This window comes from Rana temporaria, chromosome 1 (genome assembly GCF_905171775.1).
Source record: "Rana temporaria chromosome 1, aRanTem1.1, whole genome shotgun sequence".
NCBI lineage: Eukaryota > Metazoa > Chordata > Amphibia > Anura > Ranidae > Rana > Rana temporaria.
This window is the reverse complement of record NC_053489.1, coordinates 448,059,561-448,083,033: the sequence shown is the minus strand read 5'-3', so window position 1 is coordinate 448,083,033 and position 23,473 is coordinate 448,059,561. Positions and strand designations below refer to the sequence as shown.

At 46.8% G+C, this 23,473-nt stretch overlaps 1 protein-coding gene across 1 annotated transcript in view; it reads left to right on the top strand.

The window, feature by feature from the left end:
• Nucleotides 1–1,424: 1,424 nt before the first annotated feature.
• Nucleotides 1,425–23,473, top strand: part of ACSBG2 (acyl-CoA synthetase bubblegum family member 2) — a 76,713-nt gene continuing 54,664 nt past the window's right edge. Inside the window, exon 1 of the mRNA XM_040327241.1 lies at nt 1,425–1,578. The gene's annotated coding sequence lies outside the window, so the exon portion shown is untranslated. The remainder of the gene's footprint in view (nt 1,579–23,473) is intronic.

The window sequence follows — 23,473 nt, the reverse complement described above, 5'->3', positions numbered from 1 at the left end:
TATTTTATATTTATCCATCTATCCCTATATTTATATATCCACTCCTATATTTTACATTTATCCATCTATCCCTACGTTTATATATCCACTCCTATATTTTACATTTATCCATCTATCCCTATATTTATATATCCATACCTATATTTTATATTTATCCATCTATCCCTATATTTATATATCCACTCCTATATTTTATATTTATCCATATATTTATATATCCACTCCTATATTTATCTATCTATCCCTATATTTATATATCCACTGCTATATTTTATATTTATCCATTATCCCTATATTTATATATCCACTCCTATATTTTATATTTATCCATCTATCCCCTCCTATATTTTATATTTATCCATTTATCCCTATATTTATATATCCACTCCTATATTTTATATTTATCCATTTATCCCCATATTTGTATATCCACTCCTATATTTATCCATCTATCCCTATATTTATATATCCACTCCTATATTTTATATTTATCCATCTATCCCCTCCTATATTTTATATTTATCCATTTATCCCCATATTTATATATCCACTCCTATATTTATCCATCTATCCCTATATTTATATATCCACTCCTATATTTTATATTTATCCCTATATTTATATATCCACCCCTATATTTTATATGTATCATCTATACCTATATTTATATATCCACTTCTATATTTTATATGTATCCGTCTATACCTATATTTCTCTATGTATATTTCCTTTATCGATCTATACCTGTATTTTATCTTTTCCATCTATGCTTATATTTATCACTTCTTTATCTCTCTATTTTATTTCTCTCCATTGACCCCTTTGAGTTTTATTTTTCAACCTACGTTTTACTCATCTAGCTATACCTATATTTATCTTTCCCTTTATTGATCTATCTATATATAGACACACATATATAGATATATCTATCTATCTATAGATAGATGTAGATCTATATCTATAAAAACATCTATATAAATATATCGATCTATATATAGATCAATAAAGGAAAAGATAAATATTTTATATTTTTCTGTCTATGCCTATATTTATTTCTCAATTCATCCCTTTAAGTTATATTTCTATATCTACTTTATATTATTAATCTATCCCTATCGCTATAACGTATTCCATTCTAGCCCTATATTTTTGATTTAGGTATCCATCCTTATATGTTATACTTTTGTATGTCTTTATTTTCTCCTCTCTTAGATTTCTCTATCTATCCATGTTGGTTGTATTTTCCTCTCTCACTATTAGATGTCTCTGTGTACAGTTCCTGCTCTCCCCTCGTACAGAGTTGACGTGTCCTCCTATAACAGTTCCTCATACCTTCTTTGCGCGCATATCTATAGCTCATCGAACACCTGTTGTATGGGCGGGGCCCTAGAGGCACCAACGAACGTCTCGAACATCCGATCTGTGCATGGGACACACCCTTTTTTTTCCCGAAGTGGGGTGACGCTCTTGCACCTGCCGGCACGTGTCAGCGGACTCTCCCGCCACAGCGAGTTTTGGAAGCGCTAGTATATGAGAGTGGAGTGTTGTGAGGTAGCTGAGCTCGAGTCTTCTGTCCCGGTACGTATGAGCTGTGTGAGAGTGACGGGCGGGTTCGCTGAGGTGATGACCGGATGTGGGTTAGGATGCTTGCTCCTCTACCCCTGGTCCAGGCTGAGTAGTGGTGTAGGCGGGGCTGATGTCCGGTTCAGTAACCCATAGAAACGACATTTGTTTTGTCTAGTCAACATGCTCTGTGTCTAGGTTTGCCACATTTTCTTTAAGCCAAAAACACTTTTTTTTTTTTTTGGGTGGGGTATACACTATAAGATTGTAAAGTACCTGGGACACTTTTTGGCAAACGGTGAAAGTGGCTGAATTGTGAGTGCTATGCACGGAATGCAGGGGTCAAAAATGTTCATGAATAAAATGCAGGGGTCCGATATGTCCTGGGGTCAGCGCTGGGGGCATCAGATATGTGCTATAGGGATGCTTTGGGAGGGGGGTTTAGATATGTGCTGGTGGTGCTTTGGGTGGGGGCTGCTTTGGGAAGGGAGAGGCCTAGAGCAATGGGGAAGGTAGGGGGGTCAGGTATGTGCTGCTTTGTGAGGATAGGTGCTGGGTGGCAGAAGGGGGGGGGGGGGATTAGGATAGGTGTTGGGTGGAGGGAGGGGGGAGGGGTTAGGATAGGGGGGGTAGGAAGGGGGGAGGGGTTAGGATGGGGGGGGGGGGTAGGAGAGGTGTTGGGTGGAGGAAGGGGTGGGGGGGGGTAGGATTAGGGCTGCAACTAACGATTATTTTCAGAATCGATTAGTTGGCCGATTATTGTTTCGATTAATTGGATAATGGCCTTAAAAAAAATAGCATTTTTTAACTAGTTAAGCCCCGAGCCTGTTTTTCAGATTTGGTGTTTTTGCTATAAAATTACTTAAAACCCCCAAACATATATATATATATATATATATATATATATATATATATATATATATATAAACACCCTAGAGAATAAAATGGCAGTCATTGCAATACTTTTTGTCACACCGTATTTGCGCAGCGGTCTTACAAGCGCACTTTTTTTGGAAAAAAATTTAACTTTTTTAAATAAAAAAATAAGACAACAATAAATTTGGCACAATTTTTTTACATATTGTGAAAGATAATGTTACGCTGAGTAAAATGATACCCAACATGTCACGCTTAAAAATTGCGCCCGCTCGTAGCATGGCGTCAAACTTTTACCCTTAAAAATCTCGATAGGTGACGTTTAAAAAATTCTACAGGTTGCATTTTTTGAGCTACAGAGTAGGTCTAGGGCTATAATTATTGCTCTCGCTCTAACGATCGCGGCGATACCTCACTTGTGTGGTTTGAACACCGTTTTTATATGCGGGCGCTACTCGCGTATGCTTCTGCGCGCGAGCTCGACAGGGCGCTTTAAAAAAAAGTTTTTTTTTGTTTTCGTATTTATTTTACAATTTTTAACACTGAAATAAAAAAATAAAAAAATGATCACTTTTATTCCTATTACAAGGAATGTAAACATCCCTTGTAATAGAAAAAAGCATGACAGGTCCTCTTAAATATGAGATCTGGGGTCAAAAAGACCTCACATCTCATATTTAGGCTTAAATGCAAAAAAAAATTGAAACTGTCATTTTTTCAAATGACAAAAAAAAAAAATGTTTCTTTAAGACGCTGGGCGGGGCTGATGTTTTGAAGTCACTTCCGCCCAGCAAAGCTATGGGGACGGGTGAAGGACATTTTTCCCTCACTCGCATCCCCAGTCAGCAGCCGAGCGCACCCAATCTCCTCCGCCGTTACCGACGGCTACGGTAAGCGGCAGGGGGCGCGGGCGGGAGGGGGGGCCCCTCTCCCACCACCGATAACGGCGATCTATTGTTGACAGGACCGCCCACTGAAGAGATGAATATCTCGGTTGTGGCAGCAGCTGCTGCCGTTACCGAAATATCCATCTTCAAAGTGCCGACGTATAACGACGGTGGGCGGTCGGTAACTAGTTAAAAAAAAAATTGGGACAATTTGTTGTTGGGCAGGTTACAAAACACAAATTTCCGCAAAAACACATTGCATGCTTTTCTGCAGCTTCTCCATTGAAGTATATTGAACCAAAAAAAAAAAAATAGCACCGTTTTGTGTTAAAAAGTCCCCGCCCCTTTCCAAATACGCAGCAGCTGAAAAATCATGGATGTGAACGTGTCCCATAGGAAAACATGTTAATGAACTGTAGTGTGTCTGCAAAAAGCACCAAAAAACAGAGGTGTGAACCCAGGCCTGAGATGTTTAGTAACATTATGGGGGTTAAAGAAACAGAAATGTACAAAAAGAGCAAATAATCGCTACTGTAATGCCCTGTACACACGATCGGTCCATCCGATGAGAACGGTCTGATGGATTTTCCCATCAGTTACCAGATGAAGCTGACTGATGGTCAGTCGTGCCTACACACCATCGGTTAAAAAAAACGATCGTATCAGAACGCGGTGTCATAAAACACAACAACGTGCTGAAAAAAAAACGAAGTTTAATGCTTCCAAGCATGCGTCGACTTGATTCTGAGCATGCGTGGATTTTTAACCGATGGACATGCCTACAAACGATCGTTTAATTTTAAAACAAGTTTCAAATTTTTTAACCGATGGATAAATGACCGATGGGGCCCACACACTATCGGTTTGGTCTGATGAAAACGGTCCATCAGACCGTTCTCATCGGATTGACCGATCGTGTGTACGCGGCATTAGGGGTTCATTTTTTTTACTGTGGGACAGTGAAAGTAATATTTACAGTAGCAATTTGCTTTTTTGTACTATCAAGGGCTAATTTTTATTTTTTAACCCCATTATGTTACTGGCCAATTAATCGATTTATGAAATTAATCTATTACAATTTTCATAATCGATTAGTTGTTTCGGCCCTAGATAGGATAGGTGTTGGGTGGAGGAAGGGGGGGGTAGGATAGGTGCTGGGTGGGGGGCATGTGCTGGGGGGGCCCTTTGGGAAGGGAGAGAGATAGTGCTAGGAGGGGGTGTTAGATTTCAAATCCAACCCACACTTCTAGCATGTCTTCCCCCTGCCAAAGCCCCCCCAGCACTTCTCCTCCTAACCCAGGGCTCGACAAAACCCAGGCGCCATGTCGCAATGGCGACTGGAAATTGAGTCCTGGCACCTGGGCTACACTGCAGCAGCTGTAGGTATTTGGACTTCAGCCTGGGCTAGCCAAAATTGATGCCGTCACTTTTTACGAATCAGCGCCCTCTGGTAGACGGTGCTGTGATGATCGCAGCTTGCTCTGGCTGCCTGCCAACTTTCAACATCATCGTCCCAGTATGACAGCTGGGCAGGCATGTACTGCCCCCCCATGCTGCTCTGGTCCCCTCCGCTCCTCTGTTCTCCCCCCAGCACTCACCTCTCTCTGGCTTGATTAAGCAGCGCGACCCCCCCCATGCTGCTCTGGTCCCCTCCGGTCCTCTGTCCCCCCCCCCCCCCCCAGCGCTCACCTCTCCCTGGCTTAGTTAAGCAGCGCGACCCCCCCCTCCATGCTTCTCTGGTCCCCTCCGCTCCTCTGTTTCCCCCCCCCCCCATGCTTTTCTGGTCCCCTCCGGTCTTCTGTCCCCCCCCCCCCCAGCGCTCACCTCTCTCGGGCTTAGTTAAGCAGCGCGACTGAATGATATGCTCCTAGGGAGTCGGCACTGAGAAGCTCATACGATCCGGAAGGAGGGCTCACGGCAGTAGGAAAAAGCAGTAGAACGGGTGACGAGGAAGCTTATATCACAACTGTGTGCGGCTGCCGTGAGCCCTCCTTCCGGATCGTATGAGCTTCTCAGTGCCGACTCCCGAGGAACATGTCATTCAGTCGCGCTGCTTAACTAAGTCCGAGAGAGGTGAGTGCTGGGGGGGGGGGGGACAGAGGAGCGGAGGGGACCAGAGCAGCATGGGGGGGGGACAGAGGAGCGGAGGGGACCAGAGCAGCATGGGGGGGGGGGGACAGAGGAGTGGACCAGAGCAGCATAGGGGGGGGACAGAGGAGCGGAGGGGACCAGAGCAGCATGGGGGGGGGGACAGAGGAGCGGAGGGGACCAGAGCAACATGGGGGGGGGGGGGGACAGAGGAGCGGAGGGGACCAGAGCAACATGGGGGGGGGGGGACAGAGGAGCGGAGGGGGGACCAGAGCAGCATGGGGGGGGGGGACAGAGTAGCGGAGGGGACCAGAGCAGCATGGGGGGGGGCAGAGTAGCGGAGGGGACCAGAGCAGCATTGGGGGGAGAACTGAGGAGCGGAGGGGACCAGAGCAGCATTGGGGGGACAGAGGAGCATGGGAGGGGACCAGAGGAGCATGGGAGGGGACCAGAGGAGCATGGGAGGGGACCAGAGGAGCATGGGAGGGGACCAGAGGAGCGGAGGGGACCAGAGGAGCATGGGGGGGACAGAGGAGCGGAGGGGACCAGAGCAGCATGGGGGGGGGGGACAGAGGAGCGGAGGGGACCAGAGCAGCATTGGGGGGAGAACTGAGGAGCGGAGGGGACCAGAGCAGCATTGGGGGGAGAACTGAGGAGCGGAGAGGACCAGAGCAGCATTGGGGGGAGAACTGAGGAGCGGAGGGGACCAGAGCAGCATTGGGGGGAGAACTGAGGAGCGGAGGGGACCAGCGCAGCATTGGGGGGAGAACTGAGTAGCGGAGGGGACCAGCGCAGCATTGGGGGGAGAACTGAGTAGCGGAGGGGACCAGCGCAGCATTGGGGGGAGAACTGAGGAGCGGAGAGGACCAGAGCAGCATTGGGGGGAGAACTGAGGAGCGGAGGGGACCAGCGCAGCATTGGGGGGAGAACTGAGTAGCGGAGGGGACCAGCGCAGCATTGGGGGGAGAACTGAGGAGCGGAGGGGACCAGCGCAGCATTGGGGGGAGAACTGAGGAGCGGAGGGGACCAGAGCAGCATGGGGGGAGAACTGAGGATTGGAGGAGACCAGAGCAGCATTGGGGGGGGGGGGGGGACAGCAGAGGGGACCAGAGCAGCATGGGGGGGGGGGGGGACAGAGGAGCGGAGGGGACCAGAGCAGCATGGGGGGAGAACTGAGGAGCGGAGGGGACCAGAGCAGCATGGGGGGGAACTGAGGAGCGGAGGGGACCAGAGCAGCATGGGGGGAGGGGACCAGAGCAGCATGGGGGGAGAACTGAGGAGCGGAGGGGACCAGAGCAGCATGGGGGGAGAACTGAGGAGTGGAGGAGACCAGAGCAGCATTGGGGGGGGGGGGGGACAGCAGAGGGGACCAGAGCAGCATGGGGGGGGGGGGGGACAGAGGAGCGGAGGGGACCAGAGCAGCATGGGGGGAGAACTGAGGAGCGGAGGGGACCAGAGCAGCATGGGGGGGAACTGAGGAGCGGAGGGGACCAGAGCAGCATGGGGGGGAGGGGACCAAAGTAGGGTGTCCCGGATTGCCCGGGACTGTCCCGCCATTGACATGTCTGTCCCGGGCACCTTCATTCCGGGACAATACAGTGTCCCGGAATGAAATAGATGACACAACCACCCCCTACTAACTAGTAACTACATTTCTGAAACTGATTGCTAGGGCCGGCGCTGCCTGGCGTATTGCAACCAGTGACAATTTACTCTCAGACAGTGAGACCGGTGCCTAGTGCAGCGCTGCTGTCCCCACCCACCTCGGCACCTCCTCCTTCTCCGGCACCAAGTGGCAAGCAGCAGGGACTGGTGTGATCTTCAAGCTCCAGATGGTGACGCCACTCCTTTCCTTCAATGCACGTGGCTCATGCAGAGGGAGTGACAGCGGCACTGCATCTGGTGGCAAGTGGCACATTAACCTGACAAATAACCTGCCGCCAAATTCCCCATCAACTCCGAGACTACATTCACCCCCCCACCGTCATCTTTTTTTGGGGAAGGTGAGAGAGTAAATTTGTCAAGCCCCGTCCTAACCCCTCAATCACTCCACTTTTTATAAGTTGTCCTCCTTCCCAGCCACTCAACCAAACCCCCCCAACTACAGGAGCACAATAAAAACTTTCTACAGACCTGAGATCAGCATAGACCTGAGATCAGCGCATCCCTGCTTTTTACTTAGTTGGATGCAGCATGGGTCCAATGCTGCATCTGTCCCCCGCTGACCCTCACACTTAGAACCAAGCAATCAAACACTGCTTGGTTCTCACCGATCCATGAGCTGGTGACTGTCAGTCACCGACTCTCTGCTTTGTGCCTCCCCCCCAGGAGCTCACTTGAGTGCTGGGCTGTGGTGGGGGAGGAACTTTGATGTGGGGAGGCTGTGATGAGAGAGAGAGGAGGAGAGCAGTGATTATGGGGGGCTGTGATTGTGAGGGGGGGGACAGCAAGGTTGTGATGTAAAGGACCTGAGTTATGGAGCAAAAATGAGTTTCAGACCACCTGGAGAAAGGAAAATGTTAATGACCGGACCTCTGCTCTAAAGCAGGGGTACTGAATTAAAATTCCAAGTACGGGATACTTTAAACAAAAAAGTGATTTTTAAAGGCAGAAGGTTTTTTTATCCTTATACATTCTAGGCATCAAGATAAAAAAAAAAACCTTTGTGCAGCAGCCCACCTAATACTTACCTGAGCCCATCTTTTTTTTGTTTCAATAGTTTTTATTAATTTTTTGAATTTCAAATACAAGCAGGTTATATGAGCAAACATATTAAGTACAAACATACTCCAACGTTATGACGGAAGATAAATATCGGAGAATCAATATTCAAAAATACATATGAAAATTTGAATCCTTGGAATTGGAAAAACAGAAAGGAAGTACAGTAATAAGCACTGTTCTTAGATATATTGGTATATGGAATATTAAAGCGGTAGTTCACCCTCACCCACATGATTTTACCATCGAGACAGGCATTGTAGCGCGAGCTACAGTATGCCTGTCCCGATTTTTTTTTTAACCCCGGACTCACCTTGTAATCGGACATCGTAGATTTCGGCTCCCGCGGGGAATGGGCGTGCCTATGGAGAGGGAGGATGATTGACGGCCGGCCCTGGCACGTCACTCTCCCCGAAGACAGCCGGAGTAGGTCTCGGCTCTTCACGGCGCCTGCGCACAGGCTATGCGCAGGCGCCGTGAAGAGCCAAGCCTATTTCGGCTATTTCCGGAGAAGCCAGAGCCGGCCGTCAATCATCCTCCGTCTCCATAGGCACGCCCATTCCCCGGTATCTTCGATGAACGATTACAAGGTGAGTACGGGGGTAAAAAAATCGGGACAGGCATACTGTAGCTCGCGCTACAATGCCTGATTTTATGGTAGTAGAAATTTTTTTTTTTTTTTTTTTTTTTTTGTTTATAGGGTGAACCCCCGCTTTAACTTTTTTTTTTATTTCTTTTTAATAATTTTTCTTTTTGTTTAATTTTTTAATGTACCTGAGCCCATCTTGATCCAGCAAAGTTTCGCAAGAGCCTTGGCTGCCTGGGACTCTCCCTCATTGGCTGGGACAGCAGTGTGGTACCATTGGCTCTTGCTGCTGTCAGTCAGCCAATGAGAGGGGCTGGGGGCACATGGCAACGGTTCAGCTTGGGTGCCCCATAACAAGCTGCTTGCTGTGGGGGCAATTGGGAGGGAGGGGCCAGGAGCACCAGCGAGGGACCCCAGAAGAGGATCTGGGCTGCTGTGTGCAAAACCAACTGCACAGACCAGGTAAGTATGACCTGATTTTTTTTCTCTATTTTTTTTAAATGAAGAAAACTGACTTTAGTATCACTTTAAGCTTGGTGGGTTTTTTTTTCTTCTCATCAACCATGGACGGACACAGCTCCTTAAATCTTGACAAGTGGGTTGTGTTCCTGTTCACAGGAGAGGACTAGGCAGAAGCATGTTAGATAATTAAATACATGTTACTTTAACAGAGTTGAACAGCCCTGCCCAGGGGGCGGTCCCTCCAGACATAACCATCCACCTTGCAGTATGCAGCCTCAGCTTTTCCTTATTTTTTTCTTTGACTAGTTCATTAATAAGGAATGGGAAATGCCTCAGAAGCCTTTTTAGTTCCTCAGCGCCTGGGGTTTTCCCCCTTTTGAGGAGAGTTTAAAAAAAAAGTCTCCTCAGGTTGTGGCCCCCGGTGCCACAAGGGTGGTGGCTTCAGAAACCTTACTAATAGGAGGTCCGAGGCGCTGACCCGCTCCATGTTTACCATGCTGGAGTATGCATTGCGACCTGTTGTGGCCGCAACCTTGGTGTCTCTGGCACTCTCTGAATGGGCAAGGTTTTGCACCAGACTGTGGAGGAGCACCAGCTCCCTCCCTAAATTGTTAGACTGGCCGACCAGTTGGTCCAGGGCCTTCTATATGTCTGTGATGCTACACGGGCATCCTTGATGTCCTGAGCCTCTGTTTCGGCGGTAGTTTTGTGCCACCAGATTTGGCTGAAATGCTGGTCTGCTGACCTAGCATCTTGAAATGTCCTGGCTGATTTACCCTTCAGGGGTGGGAGTTTTTTTTGGTACCTCGTTGGATGACATCAAGGATGTCACTGGGGGTGAGAGCACTCTCCTCCCTCAGTCCACCAGGGGAAAGGAGCCGTGCCGTGTGCCCGGTCCTTCATTCCCCGCTCAGAAGCTGTATTTTTGTGTCCTTCTGGGCCTGCGAGTTGACCCTCCCAGGCCGACTAAAGGCTCAAGTGGGGGACTGAAATGTCCCTGGGTGCGTAAGCTGAACACACCGGCACCCTATCCCACCAATGTATGTAGCCTCCCCCTGCCCGTCTTTTGGGTTGGGGCACAGCTTTGCAGGTTCACAGCTTGGTGAACTTCCCTGCTCGCCGACCAGTGGGTCTGCAGGGTGGTCTCTTCAGAGTATTAGATAGGGTTCCTTCCTATTCACGGAACAGATTTTTCCCCTTCGAGTCTCCCTCTCCGTTGCGGCTCGTCGGTCTGCCCTGGGGCAATGTGGGACTTGCTAGCTGCGAGGTAATTTTACCTGTCCTACAGGACGAGAGGTTTGAGGGATTCTACTCAAATCTGTTCTTGGTCCCAAAAGATGGACGGGTCCGTCCGATTTTGGACCTCGAGGGTCTAAAATGTCTTTGTGAACGATGGGTAGTTCCGCATGGAATCCATTCGTTTGGTGGTAGCTGCGCTCCATCCACGGAACTTTCTGACGTCCTTGGACATCAAGGACGCATACATGCATGTCCCATTTTGCGCAAGTCACAGAGATTTCTGTGCTTCCCGATTGGGGAGGCCCACTGTCAATTTGTGGCCCTTCCTTTTGATCTGGCGTCGGCACCAAGAGTTTTCACCAGGGTGCTCGCACTTATCCTAGCTTTGCCATCATGGGCTACTTAGACGCCCTTTTTCTGAGAGCAGCTTCTGGCTCAGAATCAGTGGAGGATGTGTCTATAGTGGACCCTCCAAAAATTTGGGTGGGTGTTAAACATTTTCAGTCGGTCCTGGTTCCGACTCAGCGTTTGGAGTACCCAGGGTTGATCCGGACTTCTCGGTGGCAAAGGTTTTTCTTCCCCTGGAGAAATTGCAGACTCTTCAGTCTACAGTGAAGGTGTTGGCATCACGCAATCGGTCATCTCTCCGTTTTTGCATGTGAGTCCTGGGTCTGTTGGTAGCCTCCTTCGAGGCAGTACCGTATGCCCAGATCCACACTTGTGTTTTCCAGTGGGAGATACTGTTCAAGTGGTACAAATCACTTTTGTCTCTGGATCATCGGATCTGGTGAGCCACCAAGTCAGTCTCTCTGAATTGGTGGCTGAGATCCCAGACTCTTGGTCCGGGAAGTCGTTTCTTCCTGTCCAGTGGACGGTGATTATGACGGACGCCAGCCTCACAGCTTGAGGGGGCGCTTGGAGGGTCCAGTCGACCCAGGGTCGCTGAACTCTAGTGGACTCCTGTCTACCGATCAATGTCCTAGTACTTTGGGTGATCAGGCTATGCCTCTCCTCGTGGTCGAGGAGGTTGAAGGGTCGCCCGATCTGGATTCACTGCCACGGCTTCGGTCTACCATCGGGTATACTGGCAGGCAGACTACTGGAGTCGCCAGATGCTGGACCAGGGCGACTGGTCTCTGTACTTGGAGGTGGTGTTTCAGCTCCTTTGCAGCAGGTGAGACTCCCAGGCCATGGATCTCCTGGCTGCTAGGCTCGACCACAAGGTATCGGGAGTTCGTGGTCAGGTCGCGTTGGTGGCCCTGTGGGGTCTGTATCGACTACTTTATGCCTTTCCTCCATTGTAGTTGCTTCCTCGGCTGCTCCACAGAGTGGAGGCCGAGGGGATCCCGATGATTCTAATAGCTCCAGATTGGCCTCAGCGTCCTTGGTACGCCGATCTCGGACGCCTGGTGGCGAATGTACCCTGGCGGTTTCCAGGGCGGGAGGATCTTCTGTCTCAAGGTCCCATACTTCCTCCTGTGGTACAGTCGCTAGCTTGCACGACATGGCTATTGGAAGCCAGGTATTCATAGACTGGGGTCTGTCCGACTCGGTAATCTCACTCATGCTGAAAGCAAAGGAGTCTTCTTCCAGGAGGCTTTACCATTGCACCTGGAAGGCCTACGTCTCTTTGTGCGAAGAGATGGGGTGACGTCCACGGACTCTGTGTCCAGGGTCCTGCTGTTTTTACAGCTTGGAATAGATCTAAAAATTGCCTTGGCACCGTTTGGGGGCAGATTTCAGCCTTGGCTGTGTGTGTGTGTGTGTGTGTGTGTGTGTGTGTGTGTGTGTGTGTGTGTGTGTGTGTGTGTGTGTTTTTTTTTGTGCTGGCGGTTTGTCATATACTTCCCCCTCTTGGTTCACCTCTTCCCCCCATGAGTTTGGACTCTGGTGCTCTCGGTTCTTCAGGAACCTTCCTTTTTGGAAACATCAGAGAGATTCTTCTTCTTGAGTTGGCGGTCTTGCCTTGCAAGTCGCCATGCTTGATCCTCCATTAGGATTACGTGGTGGTGTGCCCGCGACCTTCCCTTCTTCCGAAGGCGATTTCGGCCTTTTCGCCTGAATGAGGACTTTGTTCTTCCATCCTTTTTTCCTCGGCCGGCGCATCCTACGGAGGTTTCCTACTTTAGACGTGGTACGTGCTTTGCTGTGTTTTTGTAAATGCTATAAATTTTGCGCAAACCAATCGCTAAACGCTTATTGCGATTTTTATTTTTATTTTTTTTACCAAAAATAGGTAGAAGAATACGTATCGCCCTCAACTGAGGACATTTTTTTTTTTTTTTTTTTTTTATATATATATTTTTGGGGGATATTTATTATAGCAAAAAGTAAAAAATATTGCATTTCTTTTCAAAATTGTCACTATTTTTGTTTATAGCGCAAAAAATAAAAACCGCAGAGGTGGTCAAATACGACCAAAAGAATGCTCTATTTGTGGGAAAAATACGCCAATTTTGTTTGGGAGTTAGTCGCACGATCGCGCAATTGTCAGTTAAAGCGACGCAGTGCCGAATCGCAAAAACTGGCCAGGTCCTTTACCTGCATTTTGGCCCGGGTCTTAAGTGGTTAATATACCGCACCGGAATTTCGCTGCTTGTTAGTGGGGAAGTAAAATATATTTTCTGTTCATCAAGTGAAACAGGAAAGATCTGTGCAGCTGTTTGTTAGCTGTGGTGAAAAGCTTATGGCTCAAGTTTTTTATTGGTAACCATAAAGAACAGTTAAAACCAATCGTGGTGTGTGGCAATGGATTCCCTTAATTTGTATAGATTTCCTCTCACTTCCTGTTTGGCTAAGGGGCAGGGATGGTAAAAAATAAATAAGGGCTATAACCCCCCCCCCCCCCCTTTACTCTATCCAAAATGAAAAAAAAGTGTTGCCTATAGTTCTACTTTAATCACAAATTTCTGATAATTTTATGGAGAGGACTAAGAAGATATAACCATGCCAATGGTGCAGCAGAAAACATAGAACACAGTGAGGAAGGTTTGTGGTCCAGGATGATAGGACCGTCAAAATTAGAAGCGGTACCCCCCCCCCCCCCCTTCCCAGTTGCGGAATGCCGGCCGCCCACATACCGGAAGCAGTGTGGTCGCTTTATGGGGGCGCTAGAATAATTAATTAGTCTAACAGTGTAGCGCAAGCCGGCAGGGACTCTTTTCGTGCTGCCCTAGGCCTGGGCCTTGTTGCCTAGGCCAGGATACAGCGTTGCCGGGGTGTCTAGTTGTGGTGCACCAATGAAGGACAGCAGACTTTCAAATTCCTTTATCAAGCTGCTTTTGGACAGGGCTGTATGGCGTGGGACTCGCATTTATGGCTCTGCACGTTCAGCGTGCACCTTGCCATAGACTTTGAAATACTTGCAAGCAGTGGCTCTGTATGTTGCACCTGTCCCCCTGGATGCACTAAATTGTAGTGATTGATCAACTTGATACATTAGGCCTGCCTGTACATGGCTCGAATCCCAACTAGTTCCTGCTGAACCGTCCAAGCTTTGAATAGTTTATGGTGCAATCAGTCCCCCCTCCCCCCACCCCATTTTAACCTGCTACAAAATAAAAATATGGTCTGGCTGTATATTAATGGGGTGTGTGTGTGTGTGTGTGTGTGTGTGTGTGTGTGTGTGTGTGTGTGTGTGTGTGTGTGTGTGTGTGTGTGTGTGTATTTATAATCTGCTCTGCTATTGCTTCCTGACAGCACAGCTGCTATGAATGAGTCCTCTTCAACAAAAGTCAATCAAAAGATTAACCAGTCCTTCTTCGGGGACCAGACACATTTTGATCCATCCATTGGTCAGCTTTAAGTGGCAGCTTCCTTGGCTGTAAAGGATGGGAAGTTTAGTTCCCCCTTCAACAGCGGAGGAAGGAGGACCGATGGATGGCTGTGTGTGTTGGTTTAGAGGGGTGAAGTGGCAGAGAAAAGTAGGGGCAGAGATTTCAGCTGTCAACAGCAGCTTGAGAGATGGGAGACAGTGTAGATAAGTGGGGGGATCGGTCAGCCACTGAGCAGAGCTGTCAGCAGTCTGCTGACCGTGAGCTTAAAGCCAGGTTTCACACTATTGCAAACAGAGATCGCATGTGATTCGCACCTGCATTACTGTGCCAATCACATGCAATGTCTGTGCAATGCGAGTTCAGCCATACAGTTATACGGCTGAACGTGAATTGGATTTGCACAAAAAAAGTGCAATCGCGTACCTGTCTCTTTAAGCCCAGCCGTGGGGTCGCGAGCGCGCCTCCGACGGCATGCTCGCGACCCAGTCCGAAGCTCCGTGACCGCAGGACCCGCGGACCCGATTGCCGCCGGTGTCCTGCGATCGGTCACCGGAGCTGAAGAACGGGAAGAGGTGAGTGTAAACGCACCTTCCCCGTTCTTTATTGTGTCATTGATCGTCTGTTCCCTGATATAGGGAAAGACGATCACTGACGTCGCACGTCCAGCCCTGCCCCCCCTACAGTTAGAAACGCATATGAGGTCACACTTAACCCCTACAGTGCCCCCTAGTGGTTAACTCCTAAACTGTAATTTTCACAGTAATCTATGCATTTTTATAGCACTTTTTGCTGTGAAAATGACAATGGTCCCAAAAATGTGTCAAAATTGTCCGATGTGTCCGCCATAATGTCGCAGTCACGAAAAAAATTGCCGATCGTCGCCATTGGTAGTAAAAAATATTTTTTTTATAAAATGCAATAAAACTATATCCTATTTTGTAAACGCTATAAATTTTGCGCAAACAATCAATAAATGCTTATTCAAAATTGTCGCTCTATTTTTGTTTGTAGTGCAAAAAAGAAAAACCTGCAGAGGTGATCAAATACCACCAAAAGAAAGCTCTATTTGTGGGGGGAAAAAAAGAACACCAATTTTGTTTGGGAGCCACGTCACACGACCACGCAATTGTCAGTTAAAGCGACGCAGTGGCGAATCGCAAAAAGGGGCAAGGTCCTTAACCTGCATAATGATCCGGGTCTTAAGTGGTTAAAAGCGGGAGTTCACCATAAAAAAAAAATTTAACCTTAGATTGATGCTCATTTTGTCTAGGGGAATCGGCTATTTTTTTTTAAATCGAAACTGTACTTACCGTTTTAGAGAGCGATCTTCTTCGCCACTTCCGGGTATGGTCTTCGGGACTGGGCGTTCCTATTTTGATTGTCAGTTTTCCGAAAGGCTTCCGACGGTCGCATCCATCGCGTCACGAGTACCCGAAAGAAGCCGAATGTCGGTGCGGCTCTATACGGCGCCTGCGCACGGACGTTCGGCTACTTTCGGAAAATCGTGACGCGATGGATGCGACCGTCGGAAGCCTTTCGGAAAACTGTCAATCAAAATAGGAACACCCAGTCCCGCAGCCCATACCCGGAAGCGGCGGAGAAGATAGCTCTCTAAAACGGTAAGTACAGGTTCGATTTAAAAACTAGCCGATTCCCCTAGACAAAATGAGCCTCAATCTAATGTTAAAAATTGTAATTTCCGGGTGAACCTCCACTTTAAAGGGAAATGGAAACACCGTTGGAAACATTGTTTTTTTATTTTGTATGCAGATGTTTTTGAGTGCTGCGGTCCATTGTGGTGTTTACTTTTTCATGTTATTAAAACAAGCACAGGAGTGTTGTGTTTTACACACCACCAAAAGAAAGCTCTATCTTGGATATCAAATTTGGGTACAGTGTTGCAAGGCTGAGTGATTGTCAAACTATCTCACCAATGACATATTATCTGGTAATGAAGCTAGAACTGCAAGCTCCCAGACAATTCTCTGCTGAATACCCTTTATATTGGCCTTGGATGATACTTTAAACCATTTTCACTTGAAAAGCAATAGATTTGATTTGAATGGACTTTTAAGCCTTTCACACGTGCGGACCGAATGTCCGCTTTTTCATCCATCAGTTTGCGGATGAAAAAGGGACATACATTGGTCCCTATGTGATTGCGGGTGTCAGCGGATAAACATCTGCTGACACCCGTAATCGTCCGCCTCCGCAAACATCCGATTCTGTGGACGGAAGAAGATCCTATTTTTTTTCTTCCGTCTGCAGAGCGGATCAGATGAACACAGACATACGGTCCGTGTTCATCCGTTCCCCCCCCCCTCCCCCCATAGGGGAGAGCGGAGAAAAGACAGCACGGTCCCTGCACAGTGTGCGGGGACCGCCCTGTCATCCGCCGGCTCAGCGGGGAGCAACGGAGCGATCCCTGCTGAGCTTACGGATATACGGAGGCGGATCATTACTGATCTGCCCCGTGTGAAAGGGACCTTACCCTTTTTTCATAAGTTAACCGTTCATTCTGCATTTTTATTTGGATGTCTGAAATGATTCAGCACAGATGGTTAATTTACTTGCATCACTCCAGTCATGTTCCTTGTGAAAGGATTCATTCCACCTTTCCCCCAAAAGTTGGATTGTCATATATTCATCTTGAAAATGTGTAGTTTTTCTACTATTATCAGTTGATGCTGCACAATTGGTAAAAAGTGACTGGAATGTCGGAGATAAACATTTTGTATATATATATATATATATATATATATATATATATATATATTCTCTCTAGATCATCACTTCCATTGCCAGGATTGATAGCCCCAGCTAAGCATTATATGTGCTGGTGATTAATTTTTTTTTTTTTTTGATGGGATGTTTAAAATATTTTGCGTACAGTCTAAACTGGTTCTTTATCTTCCCCTCCTACATCCCTTTTCTATTTTTAGCTGGTGGAAGTCATTGTATGATATCTTCCACTATCTAAAGCCGTTTTTCTCAACCCTTTTCCAGTTGAGGCACCCTTTAAATTTCTGCACAATCTCGAGGCACACCATTCTAATATGTGTAGCGGCCTGCTCCTGTTGGGCTGGCGCTGCTTCAAATTTAGGGGAAAGTCTGAGAGTCAATTGACTCAGACATGTATGATTCTGAGCAAATTTGACTTCTGTTCCAACCATGGCTGTGCTGTGAGCGACCACTATTGTTCGCCTAGGGCAGTGTTTCTCAATTCCAGTCCTCAGGCCCCCCCAACAGGTCAGGTTTTCAGGATTTCCATTATTTTGCACAGGTGATTTGATCAGTTTCACTGCCTTAGTAATCACCACAGCCTTTTCATCTGAGGGAAATCCTGAAAACCTGACCTGTTGGGGGGGCCTGAGTACTGGAATTGAGAAACACTGGCCTAGGGTGTCGTTCATACTCCAGGCCAAATGTGGCAGCAGCTAGGTCAAGGTGATTTGAGTATTTCCCCTCGGCAGCCAATCAGTGGGGATTGGTCGTCCCGCTGTGCATGCTGGGGAGGGGTACTTAAGGGACAGACGTCATTGGACCTGGGTCGTCGCTGATCCTGGGTCTGTCGTCCCACCACTCCGTGTGTGGCCCTCCTGACCGGGGGTGCGTGTTCCTGTAATCCTGGCTCTGGATCCCGTTGGTCCAGGGTTGTGATCTGTTAAGTAGACCCAGTAAGCAGATTGGGTCTATGTTCTTAAGGGTGATCCTGTGCTGTCTGTCCTGAGAGAGGAAGCCACTTGATGAAGGACCTATCTTGGAGAGGACCGAGCACGAGGCTGGTGTCTCAAGAGAGGCCTTGAACTTCATTGAAGGATGCATCGTTTACTGAAAGGCTTGATGGTGATCGCCTGTCAGTACTGTCACTCTGAAAGAAGTTAGTCTGGAGAGATCCAGGTGCTGAATCCTGTGCTACGAGGATTTTGGACCAAAAGTACCTCCATTTTTGGGAAGGTCTGTGGCAGAGACTGTACCATGTTCCGTGCGCCATTCCGGCTGCTAGGCTATTGAGAGAAACCTATCCGGGTGCACAATACCCACTCTGGCTAGAGTGGCGACGAAAGCTGTGTCGCAGGAAACATGAGTGTTTCCCGATTGAAATACTGCACCTGAACCTATTTACCCGTTACCCTTCCACTTCTTTTTATTCTTTTACCAAGTTCAGAAAATAAATCTTTAATCACTTAAGACCCGGACCAAAATGCAGGTAAAGGAGCCGGCCAGTTTTTGCGATTCGGCACTGCGTCGCTTTAACTGACAATTGCGCGGTCGTGCGACATGGCTTCCAAACATTGGCTTTCTTTTTTTCCCACAAATAGAGCTTTCTTTTGGTGGTATTTGATCACCTCTGCGGTTTTTATTTTGTGCGCTATAAACAAAAATAGAGCGACAATTTTGAAAAAAAAACAATATTTTTTCCTTTTTGCTATAATAAATATCCCCCAAAAATATATATAAAAAAAAATTTTTTTTTCCTTTAGTTTAGGCCGATACGTATTCTTCTACCTATTTTTTGGGAAAAAAATTGCAATAAGCGTTTATCGATTGGTTTGCGCAAAATTAATAGTGTTTACAAAATAGGGGATAGTTTTATTGCATTTTTATTAAAAAAAAATCAGCTTTTTTTTTTTTTTTTTTTTTTTCGTGACCGCGACATTATGGCGGACTCACCGCTCTCGGGCGGTGAGCTGCCGGAACACTCAGTTCACATCCAGACAAATAAAAATTTAAATTCCTTGGATTCAAAGGATGAATCATTGACGCTGTGTTGGCGTCTCGTTTCTAATCCCTCTAACATATATCCCCTACTTCGTTTTCCGGGCTCGTATAGTTTCTATTTGTGACCGCCTCTGGAACTTTGCATTGATCCAACTGAGGGTCTGAATATCCTTTCATGTCTATGGGAGTCACTGAGCGCCCGACGCTGTGGTGTTTGTGGTTATAAACACTTTTGAACGAATTTTGCTTTCCCCTGAAGAAGCGGAAATCGCGAAACATGTTGGGAATATGCGATCTCTGTGTGCTTTAAAACGGCAATTATGTTTATTAATGACCACCATGAATTATAACTTTGATTGGATCATGTTTTTATACATATTTTGTATTTAATAAAATTATTTTGTATTTTTTTTTTTAGACACGTTCTTTCTCATCATTACTGCCCTACCAAATGCACCGTAAAATATCCCTCTTTTTCTCTTTCCCAAAATTCAACATTTCAATGTAGTTGTGCGTTGATTGGTTCCCCAAATATTTTTTTTTTTTTTTACATATTTTACTTTTTTTTTTTTTGTGGTAACACCAAATACTTTTGCTGTCACTGGTGTTTTTAAATATACTTGCGCAGATTTTTTTTTTTTTTTTTTTTTTATTTCTTTATTTATAAGCAGGGAAATGGGTCCACAAGAACCAGCATGGCATTACATGAACACTCAGAAAGGCAATACAGCAATATGTTCAGTACAAATGTACCTAATAACAGGTTGGTCTATACCTTGCCGGCTAGCACCCTATACCACCACCAGGGGCCCCATGTCACGTCAGCCGTCTAGGGGCATGGTTAAGTGCCCACCGGGACTGCTGTTAGGCTCCCGTGTGTGAAGGTCAGGTCGATTTGCATGGCCCCGTAAGCCCATTCCCGTTCCATTTTCAACTTTTATCCAGAGAACAATAATAGAGAAGGAGATTAGAAATAGAGAGCTAGTCAGCCCTTGGAAAAGACCGAAAGAGGTGCCACAGGGGTACCAAGCTAAGAGACAGATGTAGATTAGTGCGAAAGATAGAAAGGGAAAGAGAGGAGAGGAGCAATGAGGGAGCGGGGTGGGGCAGAAGGGGGGGGGGGATGCGCAGATTTATTTTAACAAATATGTGGAATTCATTTTTTCACTTATATTTAAAATATTTTATTTAATATTTTTTACCACCACTTATGCATATAATGGGTTATTTATATACTCATAATTGAATTTGTCACTTGAGTTTATGCACTTTTTGTGCTACCTTTTTGTAGCAACCTATAATTTTCCATATTTGTCGACTGTTTTGGAGCAGGTTTGCTGCTTTTTCACTCAGTCACTGTGGGGATTTTTTCACATTCTTAGCGCAGTTTCTTTCCCCTCTTCCCCAAGGATGGATGCCTTATTGCATCCTTGGGACTTTCAGCTGGTGAATGCCTTTCTCCTGTTCCAGCTAATGCCGTTAGTATTAAGGGAAAATTCATACAGAAATGGTGTCGGTAATTCGTATTACTCCAGTCTGGTCGAAAAAGAGCCTGGTTCTCTCTGCAATTCTGCAAATGGCAGTCAACCCATTCTGGTAGCCTCCCCTCCAACAGGATTTACTACTTCAGGGCTCAATTTATTACCCATATGTAGCCAGGCTAAGCCGCACCACCTGGTATCTAAGGAGCAGCTATTGAGGAATTGTCAGAACCTTTAGTAACCACTTTACTTTCTAGTAGAAAGAATATAACTAGAGCGATTTACGCTAAGGTTTGGAGAGTTTACAATACTTGGTGTCTGGCAAGATATTGTCGGTATTGAAATTCCTACAAAATGGTGCAGACAAGGGTCTTGCTGTTGGAACTATTGTGGTGCAAGTGGCCGCCTTGGGAGAGTGTTCCTGGAGAGACTAATTTCTTCAGAATCGGTTGCAAGATTTTTTCTTACTTTTGCTAAGCATTTTCCTAAGTGGGATATGTCGGTGGTTCTGCAAGCCTTCACAAAGGAACCTTTTGAACAATTGCAATCGATTTTATTTAAGAAATCGAACTTTAAGGGGTTTCTAAACCCTCATGTTTTTTCACCTTGGTGCATCCTATGCATTAAGGGGAAAAAATCTTCTTGCAGTCATTGCTGCCCCCCCCCCCCCCCAATTTTACTCACCTGAGCCCGGTATCTAATGCGGGGAAGAGTGGCAAGAGCCACGGGGGGAACCCCAGAACAGGTGGATTGGGGCCACTCTGTGCAAAACGAGCTGCACAGTGGAGGCAAGTATGACATGTTTGTTTAAAAAATATCCTTTACAATCACTTTAAGACTGTTTGTTTTTAGTTGCAATCACATCAGCAAGAAGAATCGGTGAACTGCATGCTCCATCAGTTAAGGAATCTTTTATTTTCTGTTTACCCAGATAGGATTATATTTAAACAGATCCAGGGTTTTTGCCAAAAGTAATGTCTCGTTCATAGCCGGTTGAAGGAGATTATCCTGCCAACTTTTTGTTCAAACCCTTTAGGGGAAAAGGAGAGTCTATTTCACAATTTGTATGTGAGAAGAATTCTGTTGCGTTACCTGGACGTAACAAAGGACAAATGGGGCCACTAGACATCGAAGGGCTCAATTGCTAGGTGGCTAAAATCAGCTATTTTAGAAGCTTGCGCCCAGATTAGATTGTCTCCCCTGCTGGGAATTTGAGCACACTACTAGAGCTCTGGCTACTACATGGACAGAAAAAGCTGGTGCCAATCCAGATCAAATTTGTAAGGTGACTACATGGTCAAAATACCTAATGCTTGTCTGTCATTACAGATTGGATCTTCTGTCAGCATGTAATCGTGCATTTGGCAGAAAGGTCCTGCTGTTGTCCCTCCCTAGTTGGCAAGTCTCATTTATCCTCGGGTGCTGTCCTGAAAGACATTTAGGTAAAATTCAAGTTGGACTTGCCGGTAACTTGTTTACCAGGAGTCTTTCAAGGTGGCAATGACCCACGCTTGTTTTTATGCTCTGATTAAAGCGGAGTTCCACCCATTTCTGTGTTAAGTCAGCAGATACTTAAAAGTCAGCAGCTACACTTTTTGTATTTGCCGACCAGCCAATGTCGATATACAGCGGCAGGTTGGCTCTTCTGCACGAATTGCCGTAGTGGTACAAGGCAGATTCCTGTTCTGACAGGGGACATGATGGATCTATTGTTCCCAGTGATCTGTCATGTCCCTGGCAGCCCCCCCCCCTACAGCTAGAACACACCTGGGGAACACAGTTAACACCTTGATCGCCTCCTAGTGTTAACCCCTTCCCTGCCAGTGTCATTTGTACATCAGTGCATTTTTATAGCACTGGTCCCCAAAAAGTGTAATTTGGTGTGAGATTTGTCCACCATAGTGTCGCAGTCCCGCTAAATGCAGATTGCCACCATTACTAGTAAAAACAAGTCCCCAAATCTATCCCATAGTTTGTAGATGTGATTCATTTTTGCGCAAACCAATCAATATGCCTATTTTTTTTTTTTTTTTCCTTAATTGCAAAAAATGGCTGAAGTGGTTAATAAACACACTGTCCTGTCCCAAGGTCCAGCTATGCAGCCGTCTGAAGCCTTGCTTCTCTCTGCAGCACAGGCATTGCAAGTGTGGTCACCCGGCTGTGACAGGTTGCGGATTCACAGCAGGAGTACGTGTCGTACTGCATGTTCTGAATGGCCGGCAATCTTCTGGGACCTGTGAGGAGTCCTGGGGGAGAGAACCATGAGCGGAAGTGGGTACCTGTCAAAACTAGCTCCCTGCAGCCCCACGCCCCCCCCCCCCCAACAAAAAAAGATGACCTGCCAAAAGTGGCACGTCAGGAGTCCTTAAAACGGAAGTTCCACTTCTGGGTGGAACGCCACTTTAACCATATTGTAAGTGTGTTCCAGCCTGGACTGTACTCTACTACAGCTGACAAGATGTGGGAGGGGAGCCTCCTTTCCAAGTTTGGAAGTGGTGTTTCCTGTTGGCAAGTGGGAGGAGCCACTCTCTCAGTTGGTGTCCTGAAAGACTCCTGGAAAACAAGTAACCACTAAGGCTGGTTTTACATGCTTTTTGCAGAGGTTTTCAGCTGCTAGTGGGATGCTTTTAACCCTTGTTGGCTGCCGAAAAAGGGGTTAAAACTGCCCGTGTATACAACACTCCAAAGATGCTGCTTGCAGGATTGTGTTTGGTGTGTTTTAAAAAAAAAAAAGTCCTGCCAGCGCATCGCCTGTGTGAAAGCACTCAGGCTTTCACACGGAGGCTGCAGGGGAACCATTTTTCATGGCGCTATTTCTAGCCCAAGAATGCCCCCGGGGTCTAATGCCACATACACACGATCGGTTTTCCCGTCGGAAAAACCTTGGATGGTTTTTCCGACGGAATTCCGCTCAGACTTGTCTTGCATACACACAGTCACACCAAATTCCACATGTCAAGAATGCAGTGAAGTACGAAGAGCCGAGATCAATGACGTTCAATAGGCAGTTAGGCTCTTCTGCTTGATTCTGAGCATGCATGTTTTTTTGCGTGTCGGAATTCCATACAGACT